Source organism: Sciurus carolinensis, chromosome 10, assembly GCF_902686445.1.
Source record: "Sciurus carolinensis chromosome 10, mSciCar1.2, whole genome shotgun sequence".
NCBI lineage: Eukaryota > Metazoa > Chordata > Mammalia > Rodentia > Sciuridae > Sciurus > Sciurus carolinensis.
Window position 1 is genome coordinate 67,352,310 of NC_062222.1, and position 19,998 is coordinate 67,372,307.

The following is a 19,998-nucleotide window of genomic DNA, read 5'->3' on the forward strand; positions in this document are numbered from 1 at the left end:
CTAATTCTTAAAGCTCTCTTCATATAGTTCTCTTCCCTCTTTAACTATATGGAAAATTTTCAAAGCATATGAGCAGGTAATAGTCATCTAAACTTATGTATGTTTAGCAGCTTCATCACAAGCTAACAATTAAGCAATAAACATACACAATTCACACAACAGGTGTAATGTATCAGGAGAGGTAAGAATGATTTTTCTTTTCCCCTAGTTAGGTTCCCTCACCTATTTTCCTATGATCCAAAGAAGTTAGGACAAGAACAGTCTTCTTCAGCAGTTAATTGACCTGCCAGCTCTCAAAGTATATCATACTTGAGTTCAAAGTTTTGAACTCTAACTCATTCACATTCATTGAACTGGTCCTGGCCAGGAAGATAAGCAAGAGGTGACCTCTCCCTTCCAGAGAGAAATTCAGAGTGTCCCCAAGTGGTACTGAAAGATTGGTCCTGATTCAATAATGAGAAAAGGGTTAGACAAAAAGGAAAAACAAGTTGTATTGCTTTGCTAGCAAAGGAGAAAGACAATGGAATCATGTCTCTCAGGCTGCCATTCTAGCTACTGAGGGGAAACAGAGGGCTTTAAAGGGGAAATACAAGGATATTACCAGGAGATGTAACCAATGTTCAGCTTTATCCTTCAGAGAGCAGTTTTCCCATTTTCAGGTCTGGAGTTTCTTTGTTCAGGTGGGCAGAAAAAGAATGGACAGATAACTCAGCTTAGGAGGGGAAGAATGTAAGTCTTGTTTTCTAAGCAGTTTGGGAAGGAGAGAGAGATGAAGAAAAAAAAAAAAAAGTCTGTTAACACATACACTCACTATCCCAGCAGTAAGGTTTACATCCAGAACATCAAGTGGAGCTCTGATACGTGAAAGGGACCCCTGTGAAACACAAGGAGTATACCTCCTGCCCAGCTCCCACCGAAGGTGGGATGCAGGTACAGTGTACAAAGGTACAATGCCTTCTGCAGAGTCCTGTGATTCCAGAGTTGATTGATGGGACATGGCTGACATGAAAGGGTAAGGAGTGAAGGCACCTGAAACCAACTAAGTGATTAAGTTGAATGCTTTCAACTATTGTGAGTTAGGATGCACTTTGGATTTAAAAATTTCTGACTTCTAAATATGGCATAATTATATATAAATACAAGTACTTTAGCCACTGATTTATTAAAAAAGTATTTTCCTATTATTTTTAAGACCCAATGTTGACTTTTGATTTTGAAATTCTCGGGATCTATATCGGCTTCCATGGCTTCGCTCAAAGTGAAGCAGCAGCTTCTTTGGGTATGCATCACCACCAGCTACAGTCAGAAACAATACTGACTTTTAATCAGTCATTCCTTTGCCAGGCCCTGCATCTGTCCCAGATGTCTTTAGTGACAGTTCTGGTATGGAGTAGAGATGTCCCGAGGGAAGGATCTGAGGAGTTCCCAGAGGAGAGGCAGAACTCAACTCAGGACCAGCCATATTCTTGACATATGTCAGAAAAGAATTTCAACAGGAACCAAAGGCATAGGCAGAGGTTTAGTAGGAAGGTAGACACCCATTCAAAGGAGAATATTGCCTATCTCCAGAGTGAGAAGCCCTGAATTGGGCTAGGAGTCAAATATTTATAGAAGTGCTGTATCAAGTCACCAGATTGGAGGTGGATCCAGGGTGGAGCTGAACAATTTGCACCAGTTTTCCCTGCTCTGGGGCCTTTCCCTCATTTTACAAGGGTATGGGCCAAAGCAATGTTGCTCAAGATCTATGCCTGTGTTTTCTGCATCTCAATGGTTTGTGGGCATTTCCTTTAAGATTCACTATTTTCCTCTCTTTATCCTAAATCCCTAGCTCAGTTCTACATATTCCAGTAGACGTAACTCCATGAGTCCATGTAGGTGGCAACTCAGCGTCCCTAATTTGGAATCAGATGATTTGCATCAGAGTTTCATCTTTGTTCCATGCTGAATTATTGCCTCTGTGGTTCATAATTGTGAGTCTTGGTGTCTTGGGATCTTGACTAGCTATTAACTCTCCTGAGCTTGAATTCTGTTTTCTAGAAAAGGAGCATAATAAGATTTAGGGTTTTCATGAAGCCCAACTAAAGAAATGTAAGTGAAGACATGCACACTGTAAAATGCAAGGGAAATGTGACTGTTAGATCAGTTGTACTCACGCTGTGCTGCCCTTCCTTGCTTCAATCATGTATCCACTTTTTTTTTTTTTCACTTTTCCTCTGTAAAAACGGGGTTTTTGTATTATCCCTGTGTGCTCTGCGACATTCTCCATGATCCAGGCTCTCAGGCCCGCTTACTGCCGCCTGGCAGGCTGTGCAACCTATTCTGATTCCCTTATCCCGCCTACCAAAGGAAGCCGGTCCTCCAGGGAGTGGCCTCCGTCCACGCCTTGGCCCGGAAACCTGGGTGAAGCCGCCTCCCCCGCGCCCAACTCGCAGCCCACACATCATCTTTGCGGGCAGCCCGGAGCCTGCCTGGGTGCCCCGGGCGGTGAATTCCCGGCCTGGAGGCCGCGGCGCGGCAGGGTCCTCCCGGGCAGGGCTCTGCCGCGGCTGCGGGCGGTGTTCTGGGTGCGCACAGACCGCGTTCCCAGAGCGCAGGAAGGTAGGAGAGGCGCTCAGCCCTCTCCACTGAGGTAGGCATGACACCGGAGAGTTCTGTCAGTAAAACCGAAAGCGAATCAAGTGAGCGCTGATGCTCAGGGAGGCTGTACTGGGGTTTCTGCTGGAGCCAGAAAGGAGAAACAGCTCCGACCAAGAGTGCAGACTGACTCTTGGAACAAGGAAAGGGGCCAGTTTTTATCACGTGTAGGGGTTGCAGGGATGGGCTTTGTGCAGTCCAGGAATTTTCTGGTTCATGCACATTTTCAAAGGATGTTTTCTTGTCCTGTGCAAATAGGCCTTGAGTGAGGAGCGTTTGCAGCCCTACTATTGGACCCCATTGCGGTATAACGAATCTTGCTTGTGGTTAAAATGAGCAGCTGCAGCTATTAAGAGAACAGATGGGGTGGAGGAAAGCAGAAATCATACTGAACAAGTAAAGGCCCTGGGAGTTTGCCTGTAGCAGAGAGCCCCCAACAGTTTCATTCTTCGTTCTTTTATGTAATTTATCCTTAGAGTTATTATGGAGAAGGCATGAAGGCATCCTGGGCTTAATCGTTTTTGATTTTGTTTTTGGTGATGGTGGTGGTGTTGCCTTACTAAGGATTGAATCAAGGATCTCCTGCTTGCTAGGCAAGTGCTCTACCACTGAATGACACTCTCAGCCCTGCCTCTGGTTTTTGATGTCTGCAAGATGGTTCGAAAAGGTTAGGGGGTATCAAAGAACCCAAATGATGTTTTCAGTAGCTGACAGACTCAGTTAAGATTCTTGGAGTACATCTCCCCTTCTTTTTTTTGGGGGAGGGGTTGCTGAATAGCTCATTGTCCCCTTCAGATCTTCTATTCCCATGCTCTTAAGGGGTGCTGTTTTTCATGGGGGTCTCTGATGGTGTTAGGGAGATTGAGGAAAGAGGCAGTCTGGAAAGGAGCCAGGGGTGTTTGGGTAGAGCTGTTCAGGAATTGTACAGCACAGATGGTTGACATCATGGTCAGGAGGAAGCTGCTTGTTGCAGCTGTTTGAAAGGTTCAGGTGACTCCTCTCAACACATATGTCAAGGACTGTATTGTTAATGATCTGCCTTTGAGCACTTGTGTCTTGAGACCACAGCCTTGGTCACCTAAACTACAGTTAAGACCAGTGAGTAAATTTTGTGTGGCAGGAAAGGTGGGTGTGTATTGTGTGTATATTTTCTTAGAAAAGAGCACACTAGTCAAATGCAATGACTTGATTTTGCATTTCTGGAGTCCCAGGCCAGAGGCCATACTCTTGGGGTTCCAACAAAGCATAGTCTTGCCCCATCAACCAAATGGAAAGAGTAATGGTGTAAAGCAGGAAAGGAACTTTAATTAGTAGACTTATACTTGGAAGACACAGGGGACTAATATTTCCAACCCTGTCTTTGGGGATAATGATATGAGCCTGTGGCTTATATAGACTTGGGGAACCATAATCAACGCTTGGTCAAACTGTGGTCAGATCAATCATTATCTCAGGATTGGTCAGACTGGTCTTATCTGAGATAAGAAAGTTGCTGTTGCCCAGGGGTAATTTCCGCAAATCACAAGAATTTTATTGATCAGATTTGTTGTTAATGGAATCCAGGGTGGTGGGTCTAGAGCAGAGAATACAGGTGCAAAATGGAGGCAGAGATGCAAAACTTTTTATTCTGCTTTTAGTTGCCTCTTGGTCACTTGCAGGCACAAGTGAAGAGTCTAAGAAGTTCTTATTACATTTGTAGCCTCTGACATTTGCTGGTAAGTGGATAGAAGTGGAGAACATCATGCTAAGTTAAATAAGACAAATTCATGCACCGTAAGATTTTGTCCATACTACATTAATTGATTATCTTCACAGAGTGGAGATAATCACCAAGTTGACCTTAACTTACCTGCCCACAACACACTACAGTTGCACCATCAAATTGTTTTCTGAAAATATTCTGAATTATCAGTTTGCATCTCACACTCATTTTCAAATGAAACTGCCAGAGGCTACAAATGTAATAAGAACTTCTTAGACTCTTCACTTGTGCCTGCAAGTGACCAAGAGACAACTAGAAGCAGAATAAAAAGCTTTGCATCTCTGCCTCCATTTTGCACCTGTATTCTCTGCTCTAGACCCACCACCCTGGATTCCATTAACAACAAATCTGATCAATAAAATTCTTGTGATTTGCGGAAATTACCCCTGGGCAACAGCAACTTTCTTATCTCAGATAAGACCAGTCTGACCAATCCTGAGATAATGATTGATCTGACCACAGATGATGGGCATCTCGGCTGTTTCCATAACTTGACTACTATGAACTGTGCTAATGTAAATGTGACTGTATTACTAGAGTATTCTGATTTTAGTTCTTTTTAATAAATACCAATGAGTAGGATAGCTGGATCCTATGGTGTTTTCATTCCTAGTTTTTTGAGGAATCTCCATACTACTTTCCAGAGTGGTTGTACTCATTTGCAATTCCATCAGCAACATGTGAATGTGCCTTTCCCCTGCGTATCCTTGCCAGCATTTATTATTGTTTGAGTTTTTGATAACTGCTATTCTGACTGGAGTGAGATGAAATCTAGTGTGGTTTTGATTTGCATTTTTCTGATTGCTAGATATGTCAAACATTTTTTCAAATATTTGTTGGCTATTTGTGTTTCTTCGTTGGAGAAGGTCTGTTTAGTTCTTTTGCAGATTTATTGATTGGGTTACTTGGTATTTTGGTGTTCAGTGTTTTGAGTTTTTTATGTATTTTAGATATTAATCCCCTCTGAGAGGAATAGCTGACAAATATTTTCTCCCACTCTGTAGGTTGTCTCTTCACACTTGTAATCATTTCCTCTGTTGTGCAGAAGCTTTTGAGTTTAATGGCACCCCACTTATTGATTCTTAGTTTTCTTTTTTTCTTTTTTAAAAAATAACTTTATTATTTTTATGTGGTGCTGAGGATTGAACCCAGTGTCTCCCATGTGCTAGGTAAGCACTATAGCACTGAGCCACAACCCAGCCCTGTTTCTTGAGCTCTAGGTGCCTTGTTAAGGAAGTTGGTGCCTGCACCTATGTGATGGAGTGTTGACTCCGTGTTTTCTTCTGGCAGTTGCAAAGTTTCTGGTCTAATTCCTAAATCTTTGATTCATTTGATTTGACTTTCATGCAAGGTAAGAGATAGGGATCTATTCTATTCTTCTACACATGGATATCCAGTTTTCCCATTTGATTAAAAAAGCTGTCTTTTTTCCCATATGTATTTTTGGCACCTTTGTCCAGTATCAGATGTCTGTAAGCACGTACGTTTGTCAGTGTCTTCCATTCTATTCCATTGGTCTTCATGTTGTTTTGGTACCAATACCATGCAGTTTTTGTTACTATAGCTCTGTAGTATAATTTGAGATCAGGTATTGTGATCCCTCCTGCATTGCTTCCCTTGCTCAGTATTGCTTTGGCTATTGTGGGTCTCTTACTCTTTCAAATGAACTTTAGGATCTTTTTTCTAGTTCTGTGAAGAATATCATTGGTATTTTGGTGGGGACTGCATTGAAACTTTATAATCTTTTGGTAACATGACTATTTTAACAATGTTAATTCTGCTTATCCAAGAACATGGGAGTTCTTTCCATTTTCTAAGGTGATTTTCATTTTTTTTTCTTCAGTGTTCTATCATTTTAACTGTAGAGGTCTTTCACCTCCTTGGTTAGAATAATTCATAAGTATTTTTTTTCAGGTTATTGTGAGATATCACGATTTCTTTCTCAGTATAATCAATGTTGTAGCATAGAGAAATCCTGATGTGTGAATGTTGCTCTTGCATCCTACTACCTTGCTGAATTCATTATCATCTTTAGAAGTCTTCTGGTGGAGTGTTTTTGGGTCTTCCTGATATAGAATCATGTCATCAACAAACAAATAATTTGACTTCTTCTTTTCCTATTTGTATTCCTTTAATTTCCCTCTTGCCTGATGGCTTTGACTAGAGTTTCAAGGGCTATAGTGAATAGGATTTGGACAGTGGACATCCTTGTCTTGTTCCTGATTTTAGAGGAAATGTTTCAGTCTTTCTCTGTTCAATATGAAGTAAGCTTTGGGTTTGCCATATAGCCTTTAGAATACCACACTAGGTGCTTTCTGTCCCTAGGTTCCCCAGTGTTTTTAACATGAATACCTGCTGAATTTTATCAGAGGCCTTTTGTGCATCTATTAAGAAGATCATATGGTTCTTGTCCTTAATTTTATAGAAGTGGTGAATTACACTTATTAATTTGTGTATGTTGAACCAGACTTGTATCCCTGGGATGAAACCCACTTGACCATGTTGTACTATTTTCTTGATACATTTGAATGTAGTTTGTTAATATTTTATTAAGGATTTTTGCATCTATGTTCATTGGGGGTATTGGTCTGTATTTTGTTTTCTTTTAAATTTTTTAAAAATTTGTTCTTTTTAGTTGTACATGAGAGTAGAATATATTTTGAAATATTATATATACATGGAGTGTAATTTCCCATTCTTCTGGTTGTACATGATGTGGAGTTACACAGGTCATGTTTTCATATATGAACATAGGAATGTTATGTCTGATTCATTCTAGTGTATTTCCTATTCTCACCCCCTCACCGCCCCCTGCCCTACATTCCCCTTTGTCTAATTTAATGAACTTCTATCCCCCCTCCTTATTATGTGTTAACATGTGAATATCAGGGAGAACATTTAGCCTTTGGTTTTCTGGGACTGGCTTATTTCACTTAGCATGTTAGTTTGCAGTTCCATCCACTTATTGGCAAATGCCATAATTTCATTCTTCTTTAAGGCTAAATAATATTCCATTGTATATATGTAGCACATTTTCTTTATCCATTCATTTATTGAAGGACACCTAAGTTGGTTCCATAGCTTAGCAATTGTGAATTAAGTGAAGTGGACACATCACTATAGCATGCTGATTTTAGGTCCTTTGGGTATATGCCAAGGAGTGGGATATCTGCGTCAAATGGTGGTTCCATTCCAAGTTTTCTGAGGAATCTCCACACTGCTTTCCAGAGTGGTTGCACCAGTTTGCAATGCCACCAGCAACGTATGAAGGTACATTTTTCTCCACATCCTCGCCAGTTTTTATTGTTACTTGTATTCTTGTTAATTGCCATTTTGACCGAAGTGAGATGAAATCTCAGTGTAGTTTTAATCTTCATTTCTTTAATTACTAGAGATGTTCAACATATTTTTATGTTTGTTGACTGATTATATTTCTTCTTTTGTGAATGCTTGTTCGGTTCCTTTACCCATTTATTGATTGGGTTATTTAACTTTTTTGGTGTTAAGATTTTTGAGTTCTTTGTATATCCTGGAGATTACTGCTCTTTCTGAGGTGCAGATGGCAAAGATTTTCTTCCATTCTGTAGCTCTCTCTTCACATTCTTCATGGTTTCCTTTGCCATGAAGATTTTTGGTTCAGCATGTTGAGTCTTGATTTTACTTTGTGTGCTTTAGGAGCCTTGTTGAGCAAGTCTGGTCCTAAGCCGACATGATGGAGATTTGGGCCTACTCTTTCTTCTGTGAGGTGCAGGGTCTCTGGTCTAATGTCTAGGTCCTTGATCCACTTTGAGTTGAATTTTGTGCAGGGTGAGAAATAGTGTTTGATTTCCTTTTGCTGTATATGGATTTCCAGATTTCCCAGCACCACTGGCTGAAGAGGCCATCATTTCTCCAATATATGTTTATGGCACTTTTGTCTAGTATGAGATCACTGTGTTTACATGGGTTTTTCTCTGGGTCTTCTGTTCTGAACCATTGGTCTGTTTGGTGCCATTTTTGTTACCATAGCTCAGTAGTACAACTTAAGGTCTGGTATTGTGATGCGTCTTAGAATTGCTCTAGCTATTCTGGGCCTCTTAGTTGTCCAAATGAATTTCATGACTGCTTTTTCTATTTCTCTGAAAAATGTCATTGGAATTTGAATGGGAGGTGCCTTGAGTCTCTATAGTACTTTTGGAGGATCATCGTGGAGGCAGTTATTTCATTTCTCTATACTGATTTCTGATCTTCTGGAAGTGGAAGTGGCTGACAAGTACAGGCCCAGAATCAATCAGAGAGAGATGATGACACACAGAGGCCACTTCCTTCCCTTGGGAGTTCACTCTGAGGTTGTCACCAGACTCTGCTTTCAGTGTTCCTCTCCTGAAATCTTAGTTCCCACAGCTACTCTCCAGCCTATCAAATGGGAAAGCTTTCCCTCTAAAACCTGGAACAAGACAGGGTTGCCCTCTCTCACCACTTCTGTTCAATGTGTTACTGATAGGCGAGGCAAGCATCAAACCTAAAAAAGCTTTCAAGGTAAAATTTTAACTTAAAAATAAAACTTGTTAATATTATGTCTTTAAATAATTAAAAATGAAGAAAATAAAAGACATTAAAATAATGCAAAACCTGAAGTGGAAAAAAGTTATGAATTATTTAAAAAGTATATATATATATATTTACTAACTAATCCTTTTAGTGAAACATGTATAGCATTTAATTGATGCATACTAGACTTTTGACAGAAGATACAACTTAAGATCCATTTGACAGTTTTTTTTTATTCATTGTACACAAATGGGGTACAATTGTTGTTTCTCTGGTTGTACATGAAGTAGAGTTGCACCATTTGCATAATCATACATGTATATAGGGTAACAATGTTTGTCTCATTCTATTATTTTTCCTTCCCCCATCTCCTCCTCACCCCTCATTTTCCTCTATACAATACATCTTTCCTCCATTCTTACCTCCCTCCCACCCCCCCATTATGTATCATCATCCACTTATCAGAGAAATCATTTGACCTTTGGTTTTCTGGGTATGACTTATCTCACTTAGCATGATATTCTCCAGCTCCATCCATTTACCTGCAAAGGTCATGATTTTATTCTTCTTTATGGCTGAATAATATTCCATTGTGCATATATACCACAGTTTCTTTATCCATCTACTGAAGGGCATCTGGGTTGGTTCCACAATCTAGCTATTGTGAATTGAGCTGCTATAAACGTTGATAAGGCTGCATCACTGTAGTATGCTGATTTTAAGTCCTTTGGCTATGGGCCAAGGAGTGGGATATCTGGGTCAAATGGTGGTTCCATTCCAAATTTTCTAAGGAATATCCATACTGCTTTCCAGAGTGGTTGCACCAATTTTCAATCCCACCAGCAATGTATGAGTGTACCTTTTACCCCACATCCTCACCAATAGCTATTGTTGCTTGTATTCTTGATAATAGATAGACATTCTAATTGGAATGAGGTGAAATCTTAGGGTAGTTTCAATTTCCATTTCTCTTATTACTAGAGATGTTGAACATTTTTTCATGTATCTGTTGATTGCTTGTAGATCTTCTTCTGTGAAGTATCTGCTCATTTTCTTATCCCATTTATTTATGATTGGGTTATTTGTATTCTTGGTGTAAAGTTTTTTGAGTTCTTTATATATTCTGGAAATTCGTGCTCTATCTGAAGTATGGTGTGGCAAAGATTTTCTCCCACTCTGTAGACTCTCTCTTCACATTGTTGATTGTTTCCTTTGCTGAGAGAAAGCTTTTTAGTTTGAATCTATCCAAAGTATTGATTCCTGCTTTTATTTCTTGTGCTGTGGGAGTCATGTTAAGGAAGTCTCGTCCTAAGCCAACACGATGAAGATTTAGACCTACTTTGTCTTCTATTCGGTGCAGGGTTTCTGGTCTAATTCTTAGGTCCTTGATCCATTGAGTTGAGTTTTGTGCAGGTGAGAGGTCGGGGTTTAATTTCATTTTGCTGCATATGGATTTCCAGTTTTCCTAGCACAATTTGTTGAAGAGGCTATATTTTCTCCATATGTCTTTGGCTCCTTTGTCTAGTATGAGAAAAATGTATTTATGTGGGTTTGTCTCTGTGTCCTCTATTCCGTACCACTGGTCAGCCTGTCTATTTTGGTGCCAATACCATGCCGTTTTTCTTACTATTGCTCTGTAGTATAGTTGAAGTTCTGGTATTGTGATACCTCCTGCTTTGCTCTTCTTGCTAAGGATTGCTTTAGCTATTCTGAATTCATTTGATCGTTCTTAGGGTCATCTTAAGGCAATGAAGCGTCTCTACTCTGCCATTACTTAGTACAGAATCTTAAGGCAATGAAGTGTCTCTACTCTGCCATTACTTAGTACAGAAGTATTTTAAATATTTAATAATTATTTTCTGTACTGTCGACTCTCCTGCTTCTTAAAGACTATAATTCTCTTGGATTTTGCTCATTATTAACACACTGGGAATGTGAGGACCGAGGAGTTTACTGTTTGGTGTCGAAGGCCATCGTGAACTGTGGGATGCAATTCCAACAGTGTCTGGGTCCAGTGGCTTTCACAAGGTATCTATTTATAGGACTTTTCATTTTAAGTGAATTCACTTTCTGAAGGGTACACGTACCTGCTTGAGAAGCAGGAGCAGCGTAGTTAAGTAGGATAAAGACTGAATAGACTTTCATATGTGAAAAACACTTGGAATGGGGCCCAACACAGTCGCTTCTAAAGTATGAGCCATTATGATGAAGATTGTTATTATTGCTGCTATTATTAGTTATTCTATGCAATATATGTCCTGTTTCTCCTTTTTTAAATTCCATGTCCTTCCACTCACAAATGAATAACATTTGTTCATAACTAATACTAATGAGAAATGATTTGATAATAATTCAAGTTAAATCCTTTACAAAGGCCAAATGATCTTTTGTGAGTGAGGCAAGAGAAAGAGCAATTGTCATGAGGACAGTCAGTGGAAGAGTGGATGCTCGTAGGTAACTGTCGTGCTGAGATGTCTATGGCAGCATGAAGGGAAGTAGGCACATAGAATAATAAGTGGCACAGCTAACCAAGCAAAACTCAATCATGTGACATGAGGCATGATGTTACATGCTTAGATGTACATCAAGGCTTAGCAAAGGATCCTGTTATTGCTGAAAGAAGATATACTTTTGAAAGTAATTTTTAAACTGAGACTTCTGGATGGAACTAATTAAGATGATGGTTATTGAAGTGATTCCGATACAGGAGAAGAAGTTGAATAAGGACTAGCAGTTAAAATAGCAGGCTTGACATACAAAAGGGACCATAATCTTGAGTATATGACTCTGCCTTATGATGTCCTGTACCTTAAGCAGAGAACTCTGATGGACACAACTTCAACTTAATTCTCTGGAAGGAATCTTTGGCTCTTAGAACTTTAGTTATAAATCTTATCAGAAGTATGGCAAAAGAACATAATGCATGTTTCGATAAGGCTAAAAACCACATTATGTGTTTTTATTTACTTTTAATATATATAGCACTTATAATAGAAGTAAATATAGTTTATCTGCTCTAACCTCTTGCCCCTTATACTTCATAAGAAATTCTGAACTGCATATTTTTAAGATGTTACCTCTTGCCACAACTTGACATGTGCAGGAAAACATAACTCTTACTAGCAGTTCAATATCATCAGCAAAATCCTGATTAAATACCTTACTTCTCCATATATCATATGACATGCCAAAGCCCAGTAAGAATTACTGAGTTATTTTCATGGTTTGTGTGGTTAATTGAGGACTTACTATAAAGGCCTCTTCAATTTATATCAGAAAGGTTTCATCTTCCAAATTAGAAAAAAGTTGTAACACTAGTAGATATAATAGGAACTGCTGAATTCTCTTTTTGGGAATATCAAGAGCCACACTGCTCAGGAGAGCAGACTGTAGTTGATAAGCTTCTAGAATAGAGTAGGGAATTTGGTAGTATTCTCCGACCCCCCACAATGATCACAACATCCAGACAATTCCAGAAATTTCTGGAAAGATGAAGTTTGTGAATTTCTCATATCTCTTACACCACATAGTAAAGTGTAAAGGAAAAAAGTGTAGTCCCACAGGGTGCCAGGAAGAAACCATAAGTGATGATGTAATGAATCAGGTTTACAGACTGTATAGCCAGGAGGGAGCCACACTGCCTGTTGCTGGGAATTCAGTCAATCACCCGCATGGCAGTAAGAGCAGTTAAAACAACAGCTACACCTGGATGTGTCCAGGTTAGTGTCCTTTAGATCCTTACAGCATAAGTATAGTGAAACTGTTTCCACAGCTAACTGCTAGCAGCGGCTAATCATTGTCATCAGGGGCAATGCCTTCACCGTAGAATCTTGCTCTGTAAAAGGATCCAGACTTCCCAAGGCCTTCATCCCAAAAAATTCCTTCCTCCTCAGCATTTCCTCTACTCTTCTAGTATTTATACCACTCAAAATGCTGTAATGCTTTTTCATATGGGATTTTAGTTACTAAACAAGTCTAAGACTTAGATGCAAATTATTTTTCTAGAAATATAAAACTTTATGCAGATATCACACTGATAACATTAAATGATTCACTTACACTACACCATCTTCCCATCAAACTAGAATAGACTCGCTAGCTCCATAATTAGAGTTTGAAAGCCCTCCATTAGCCATTGGGCATCACTCTCTCTTCTGGCAGTGAGGGGAGGCCACACCTAGAACCTGAGCTTCCAGGACCCTTGCGAGTTTCAGCAGTGACCAAGTCAAGGCAGGGGTCATGGCAGTGAGAATTCCTTGTCAAATTACCTGTTCTTTCCCTCCTATTGGATAGGCTGGAGAGTAGCTGTGGGAACTAAGATTTCAGGAGAGGAACACTGAAAGCAGAGTCTGGTGACAACCTCAGAGTGAACTCTCAAGGGAAGGAAGTGGCCTCTGTGTGTCATCATCTCTCTCTGGTTGATTCTGGGCCTGCATTTGTCAACCACTTCCGCTTCCAGAAGATCAGAAATCAGTATAGAGAAATGAAATATCTGCCTCCGTGATGATCATCCCATAAAAGACTGGGGAGGAATTGAAAGACATTCTCAAGACATTCTGCACACTGACATTATCCTCAATGTCATGTGCTTGCCTCTCATTATTCTCTTCTGATCCTCACCAGAATCGTTAGCAGAAGCTCAATAACTTCAATAGGTTGTCATTCATTTCTAGTAATAATTACTACATGATTTAATAGGATAATTTTCCAGCAAAAGTTGTTAAATGCAAGAACTGGGAACATACAAATGGTCATTAAAGCAGAGTGGAGTTTAACCTCAAAAGTGATGACAAAATACAGATGTTATGAGACTATATCATTCTTTGTGGAAATTTGAGAGTGCCTTAGCACATACTAGATGTCACTGTGGACCTGGTACCTGGCTATCCTTCAGTCATGGCCCCTCACTATTGCACTTCATTTCTAATAGCTTGGGATTCATCTGAGTGTGGGAAACACAGGGAAAGGAGTCAATGTTTGATAGCTGGTTTCTTGGTGACAGAAAATATAGCTCTGATCATTCTTGTAATGGCTATAGATTCTGTAAAAACTCAATGCTTTTTCAGGAAAGGTCTCAGAATTGGAATGAAGTTGAATATAAAAGGGAAGCAATAGATCCCCTTGATGGTGTGCACTAAGTGCTAGAAAGCCAGGGAAACAATGCCTTCCAGATTTGAAGGATGATTTTATAACTGACTTTTCATCAGCAAACATGAACTCATTTCCCCTCTTGCACCAGGTCTGGGACTTTCCCAGATGTCTTTGATTGACAGTTCTTCACACTCCATTAAACAGCTACACAATGAGTCCATGTAGCTGGCAGGTAAATGACCACTGGATTTAGAGTCAGATGTTTTGGCCCAGAGTTTCAGCTTTGCTCCATTACATACTTTTGTCTGTGTGATTCGTGATTGTGGGTCTTGGTGTCTTGGGATGTTGGACAGCTATTAACTCTCCTGAGTTTGAATTCTTTCTTATTCCTAGAAAATAAGCAAATATCTAGGACTTATGTGAAGCCCAGTTTTAAAAAATGTGTGTGTATACATTTGCACATCGTAAAATGCAATGGAAATTTGACAGTTATATCATGTCTTCTTTGAATCCCCAGTGGGGACGGCACATTTGGAAGGTGGCACTCACTTTCTCTAACTGAAATGAACTTTGAAGGACACAGCTACTTCATGAAATAGAGAATGTTAAATGATGACCAGAAAAGAAAGGAGAATATTTAAATATATCACACGGAGGACACACATATATCGTGTGAACACAATTCTGCTATCTATTTTCTTACCCTGAGTTTCCATTTTTCATACAATAAGCCATATCAAAGCATTTTAAAACACAGTACACCAAAAAATCAGAATGTCAACCAACCAAAGCTGCCTTCAATATGTGCCTTTTCATTTCAAAATAGCTAATGGATATTCTTGATATTTGTTGAAAAGAATAGGTTTGAATATTAAAAACAAACACTAGGTATTGTGGAAGCAAATCTATGTACATTCCAAATCACTAAGATAAAAAAGAAATAAAATTTCCAAACTAGAAAAAAAAAGAATAAGAAAATTGGAAATATAACAGGAAAGAATAAGAAGAGGAAAAATAATATGATAAAAATTGGACAAAAGCATGACTCTTGAGTGAATTCAACTCTTACTAGATGATATCAAGTTTTAAATAATTTGTTAAAAAATTAAAAAATGCATCTCTAGAATATTAGAAGAAGCCCACTCAAAATAAAGTTAAAAATAAAGGAATTAGAAAAATATGCAAACTGGTATGTAGCTTGGTGGCAGAGAAGTGCCTAGTGTGTTGATGGCACTGGGTTCTGTCACCAGTGGAAGGGGAAAAAAAAGGAACCAAATGTTTTTGAAAAAGTTGTTAAGTCTGCCTCGTGTGGTAGTGCATGCTTGTCATCTCAGCTATTCTGGTGACTCAGGCAGAAAGATTTTAAGTTCCAGGTGAGTCTATGCAACTTATTGAGACCCTGCCTCAAAATAAGAAATAAAAGTGGCTAGGGATGTAGTTCATTCATGGAGCACTTGCCTAGCATGCACAAGGCCCTAGAATAGTCCAGGTACTGGGGGAAAAAAGAAAAAGAAAAAAGAGCAAGCAAGCAAGCAGGAAAAGTTGTCAATTGGTATTAAGATGATCTGCCAGGAGATTATAGAGTTTTCCATCTGATGAAAAGATTATTTTATACTGACAAATGATACCATACACTATCATTTAACCATTATGCATTCTTTTGTACTGATCAGTAGCATCAAGATGTGCAAAATACCTGCTAATAGTAGTAGAAATTTGAAATTGCTAAAATCAGAAAGTTTTTGGCATTAATTTAATGCCAGATATGGCAAATTTCACACCATGAAACTTTAATGTACCACATTATTTAAGAATACTGTATAAAATCATTTTCAGACTGGTGTACAAAGTGTACATAAAACATAAATCAATGTATTAGTTATACTTGTGTCCCATCTCCAAGAAATTTTATTTATGTACTATGTAAATATATCAAAATCTGTTGCTCAGGCAACATTTTTAAAATCATAATTTCTGAGTATCAAGAAAAGAATAAGCATTCCATGTAAAATTAAGTCATTTAGAAATTTTAAAAACATTTTTTCTCTTAATTACCTGTGGGCCAAAGAGTAAACCTAACTGCTATAAAAATGTAACTTTCCAGATATAAAGATAGTAGAACTAAGAGGTCTTGGTCTAAGATTCCAGGCCATATGCCAGAAAGTGAAGTTACCATTTGGCACAGGGAAACTAACTTCTTTGTTATTTCTGTATTGTACCATATTCTCATAGGATAGGGAGGAAATAAAATAAGGTCATATATTTGAAGATACCATATATAAATGCAAAATGCCATAAATAATTATTAGTCTTGAACTGATTTAATTTCCAACTTGCAGGAAAAGGTCTGTGACATACGAGTCAGCAAGAGACGTACCAGTGAGCAGGAGAGAACAGGAAGGGGCAAGCTGTCAACAATAAGTGAGGATGTCTGTGTGCCATTACTGCCGTGTGCATGATGGCACCCTTCCTTCCCCTCCTCCCTGTGAGGGCCATGGATGCTTAAACCAGTGCAGGCATGTGTGTGGGTCCCGTAGCCAGCAATGTCAATAATAACCTTAGTCATAATTACACAAAAGTAATAAAAACTAATGCATAAAAGTTAGAGCAGTTGTGACCTTTTGGAAGGGATAATGAGTAGGATGGAGGATGAGGGACATTTCTGGAGTATTATGAATACTCTTTAAAAATCTGGGTGGTAGATCTGGGGATGTAGCTCAGTGGTAAAATGATTGCCTGGCATTCTCAAGGGTCTGATCCCTCCAAAAGAGGCACATAAACTGTCTTGGGCCAGACTTGGTGGCCCATGCCTGTAATCTCAGCTACTTTGAAGACTAAGGCAGGAAGATAGTAAGTTTGAGGCCAGTCTCAGCAATTTAGTGAGAACTTGTCTCAAAATAAATAAAAAGGACTGGGGCTATATTTCAGTGTTAGAGCAACCCTGGGTCCAGTCCCAAGTACCATAAAAATCATTTGTGTTTATATATGTGTATATAACTCAGGGGCAGTGGACCACTGAGCCACATCCCCAGCCCTATTTTGTATTTTATTTACAGACGGGGTCTCAATGAGTGGCTTAGCACCTTGCTTTTCTGAGACTAGGTTTGAACTGGAGATCCTCCTACCTCAGCCTTCTGAGCAGCTGGGATTACAGGCGAGAGCCACTGAGCCTGGCTATTATATATACATACACACACACACAAACACACACATACATACGTACACACACACACACACACACACACACACATATATATAAATTCTGGGTGACAGATATACAGGTGTGTTCACATTATAAATATACATCAAGATATCTGCTGAGATTTTCTACATTTCTGTTTGCATATTTACTTCAATAAAAGTTTACTTAAACCAAAGACCTTTGTGACCACTGAAACTGAGCATGGTGAGCTCTCAGAATGTAACCTTTTGAGCTATGATGCAAGGATCAGTGTTACACTCTCTACTATTCTGACTCTCTAGGTTAATTATTATTAATGCCTGATCAGTATTTTTCCCACTGTATTTTTTATAGGGCTTAGCCGTGATTTTACTTATTTATTTTGGTGGTACTGGGGATTGGTAGCTCTACCACCGAACTACAACCACAGTCTGCAACCTGCTTTTCGTGCTGACCTGGTTATAAAGGATGTGGTGACATGGTCTTGAAGTAATGGTTTCCTTAAGGGCTTATAATTATCCATAATTATCCATGACAGGAGAACAGAGGACCTTCTGGTTTCCATTTTCCAGATTCTTTCCTACTTGATAAGGTTGCCCGTGTTTTCAGTCCTGTAACTTCTGAATTTTCTCTAAGGTGTATGACTAATGTTCTCCCTGTAAGTCATTATTCTTCACTGTCCTTCACCCTGTTCACCTGCTTATGACCGTCTAGCCTACCTCATATTCCAGAGCCTTACAGCACTTCAGTGAAATGACTTACTTTCAGAATTTAAAATCCAACTTTTCCATTCCTTTTCCTTTCTATTTTTAAGTTGAAGCAATTATCTGCCAGTGACTCCAGGCGTCTACTTCCTTGTTAGGATTGCAATGTTTTGACATTAGCATCAAAAGATAATTTAAACAATTTTATCCCATCATCTCAGATGTGTAACATCTATAAAAACTTAAGCTAGCCAGGCTCATTCACTCTCGCCTGTAATCCAGCTGCTCAGAAGGCTGAGGTAGGAGGATCTCCAGTTCAAACCCAGCCTCAGCAAAAGCAAGGTGCTAAGCCACTCAGTGAGACCCCGTCTCTAAATAAAATACAAAATAGGGCTGGGGATGTGGCTCAGTGGTCCATTGCCCCTGAGTTCAATCCCTGGTATGAAAAAAACCCCAAAAAACAAAAAAAACTTAAGTATAGCAAGTAAGGTGTAATATAATACAAACAATGAGAATTAGAATATAATTATAATATTTATTAATTTTAATTAACATAATAATATATGTAAGATCTAGATTATGATTTCCAATCCATTTTAGAGTATCCATGTGTCAATTTTGCTGAAATATTTGCAGAGTTGCAAACTTAGGACTTAATGGGTTGGGTAGATGTGGGCTTAAGCAGCCGTCCTCCGGCTCTGAAGCGGAGTGCATTGCTCCTTTTACTAGACTCATCCCTAGGGAAATACTGTAAAGGAGGGGCCCAGAGCTGCTCTTTCCCACTTACTTGTGTCATAGCTACTACTGGGCTGGTATCTGGCTGAGGACCTAGAACCTTGAGTGTGTAATTAAGTGTCTGGCATAAAGCAAAATGTAGAGAAAATGGTCATTTTAATGTAGATTATCATTATACGAGGTATAGGAGGGTATAATGAAGGAAAAGGTCTGAACTGTTCAATAAAGTAAAAGTATGGTTTCACTTGTTAGAATATACCAAGAGAGAGGGTGATGTAAGTAGACCCCCAGAAAGGTATAACAGGGCCCATTTAAGATTCAAAAATTTTAATGAGGCCCCAAATTATTTTGTTTTTTTGTTTTTACTTTTTTTCCCTCAGTCCCTTGGCATTTCCTGGTAACTTGTTTTTTTTTTTTTCTTGTTTTGTTTGTTTGTTTGTTTTAAGCTATTTTCTCCATCCCGACATCCTATTCTTAATTATTATCTCATGCTGAAAATGGAAGCTCAAAGTGCCCCAAAGGCCTGACCTGGAGCCAGTGTTACAGGAGCCCTAGGACAAGGGGTCTCCTGCAGAGGTCTAAGCCAGGGTGAACCACCCTTCCCAATATGCCAAAGAGAAGAGCAGTTTGAAGGGCAGGGAAGGCGTTTTACTGAGAGTGGCCATGCCAGACAAGCACATGTAGTGGTACAGTGATGGAAACTCTGTCCTAAAGGGACTGGCAGTAACTTCGAGGTGTTAGAGGAAAGAGGAACAAAGGCAATGTCTGGGCGAGGGAGAAGTAGAAGGGCTTAGGCAGACAGGTCAAGATGGCAGGTGAGGAGGTCAGGGGCAGGGCCAGAACAAAGGAGCAGAAGAGGGTCTTCTGATGAGGTTATCTTCCTGGTGGACACAAGTGCTCGTGGATGCAAGCGGGGGACCCAGTCAGACAGACACTTCCCCACTCCTAAGTGGGGGACCCAATAGAAAAACTAAAACAGACACGTGGACAAAGAGGACACCAATCAATAATAGTGAGGAGAGTGTAGACAGAGGCGGAGATAAGGAAAGGAGGAAATTCCAGAGACTATAAAAAGAGCAAGCCCAAACTCCTGCATTGGATCCCCAGCCCTGGGGCCCCTTCTCTTAGGAGAAGTCTATCTGTTTCTCTGTTGCTTTTGCAATAAACCTACTTCTTGCTTGCTATCTCTGTGTCTTGTTCTTCAACTCTTTGCTGAAAGGAGACAATGAATCCCATGCCCCTGGATGGTAACATGGGGGCTTGTATGACTGGGGTGTTGCAGAGAGTTAAATCATCCTGACCGGCATGGTCCAGTTGATCGATCGTGATCTCAGGACTTATTCTGTGAAGCTCTGGGAAGG

The 19,998-nt window shown here is 39.5% G+C and overlaps 1 protein-coding gene across 1 annotated transcript in view; it reads left to right on the plus strand.

Annotated features, from left to right (window-relative positions):
- The first annotated feature begins 2,401 nt into the window (after positions 1 to 2,401).
- LOC124994215 (broad substrate specificity ATP-binding cassette transporter ABCG2-like) overlaps positions 2,402 to 19,998 on the plus strand; it is a 42,043-nt gene continuing 24,446 nt past the window's right edge. Inside the window, 1 exon segment of the mRNA XM_047566006.1 lies at positions 2,402 to 2,629. The gene's annotated coding sequence lies outside the window, so the exon portion shown is untranslated.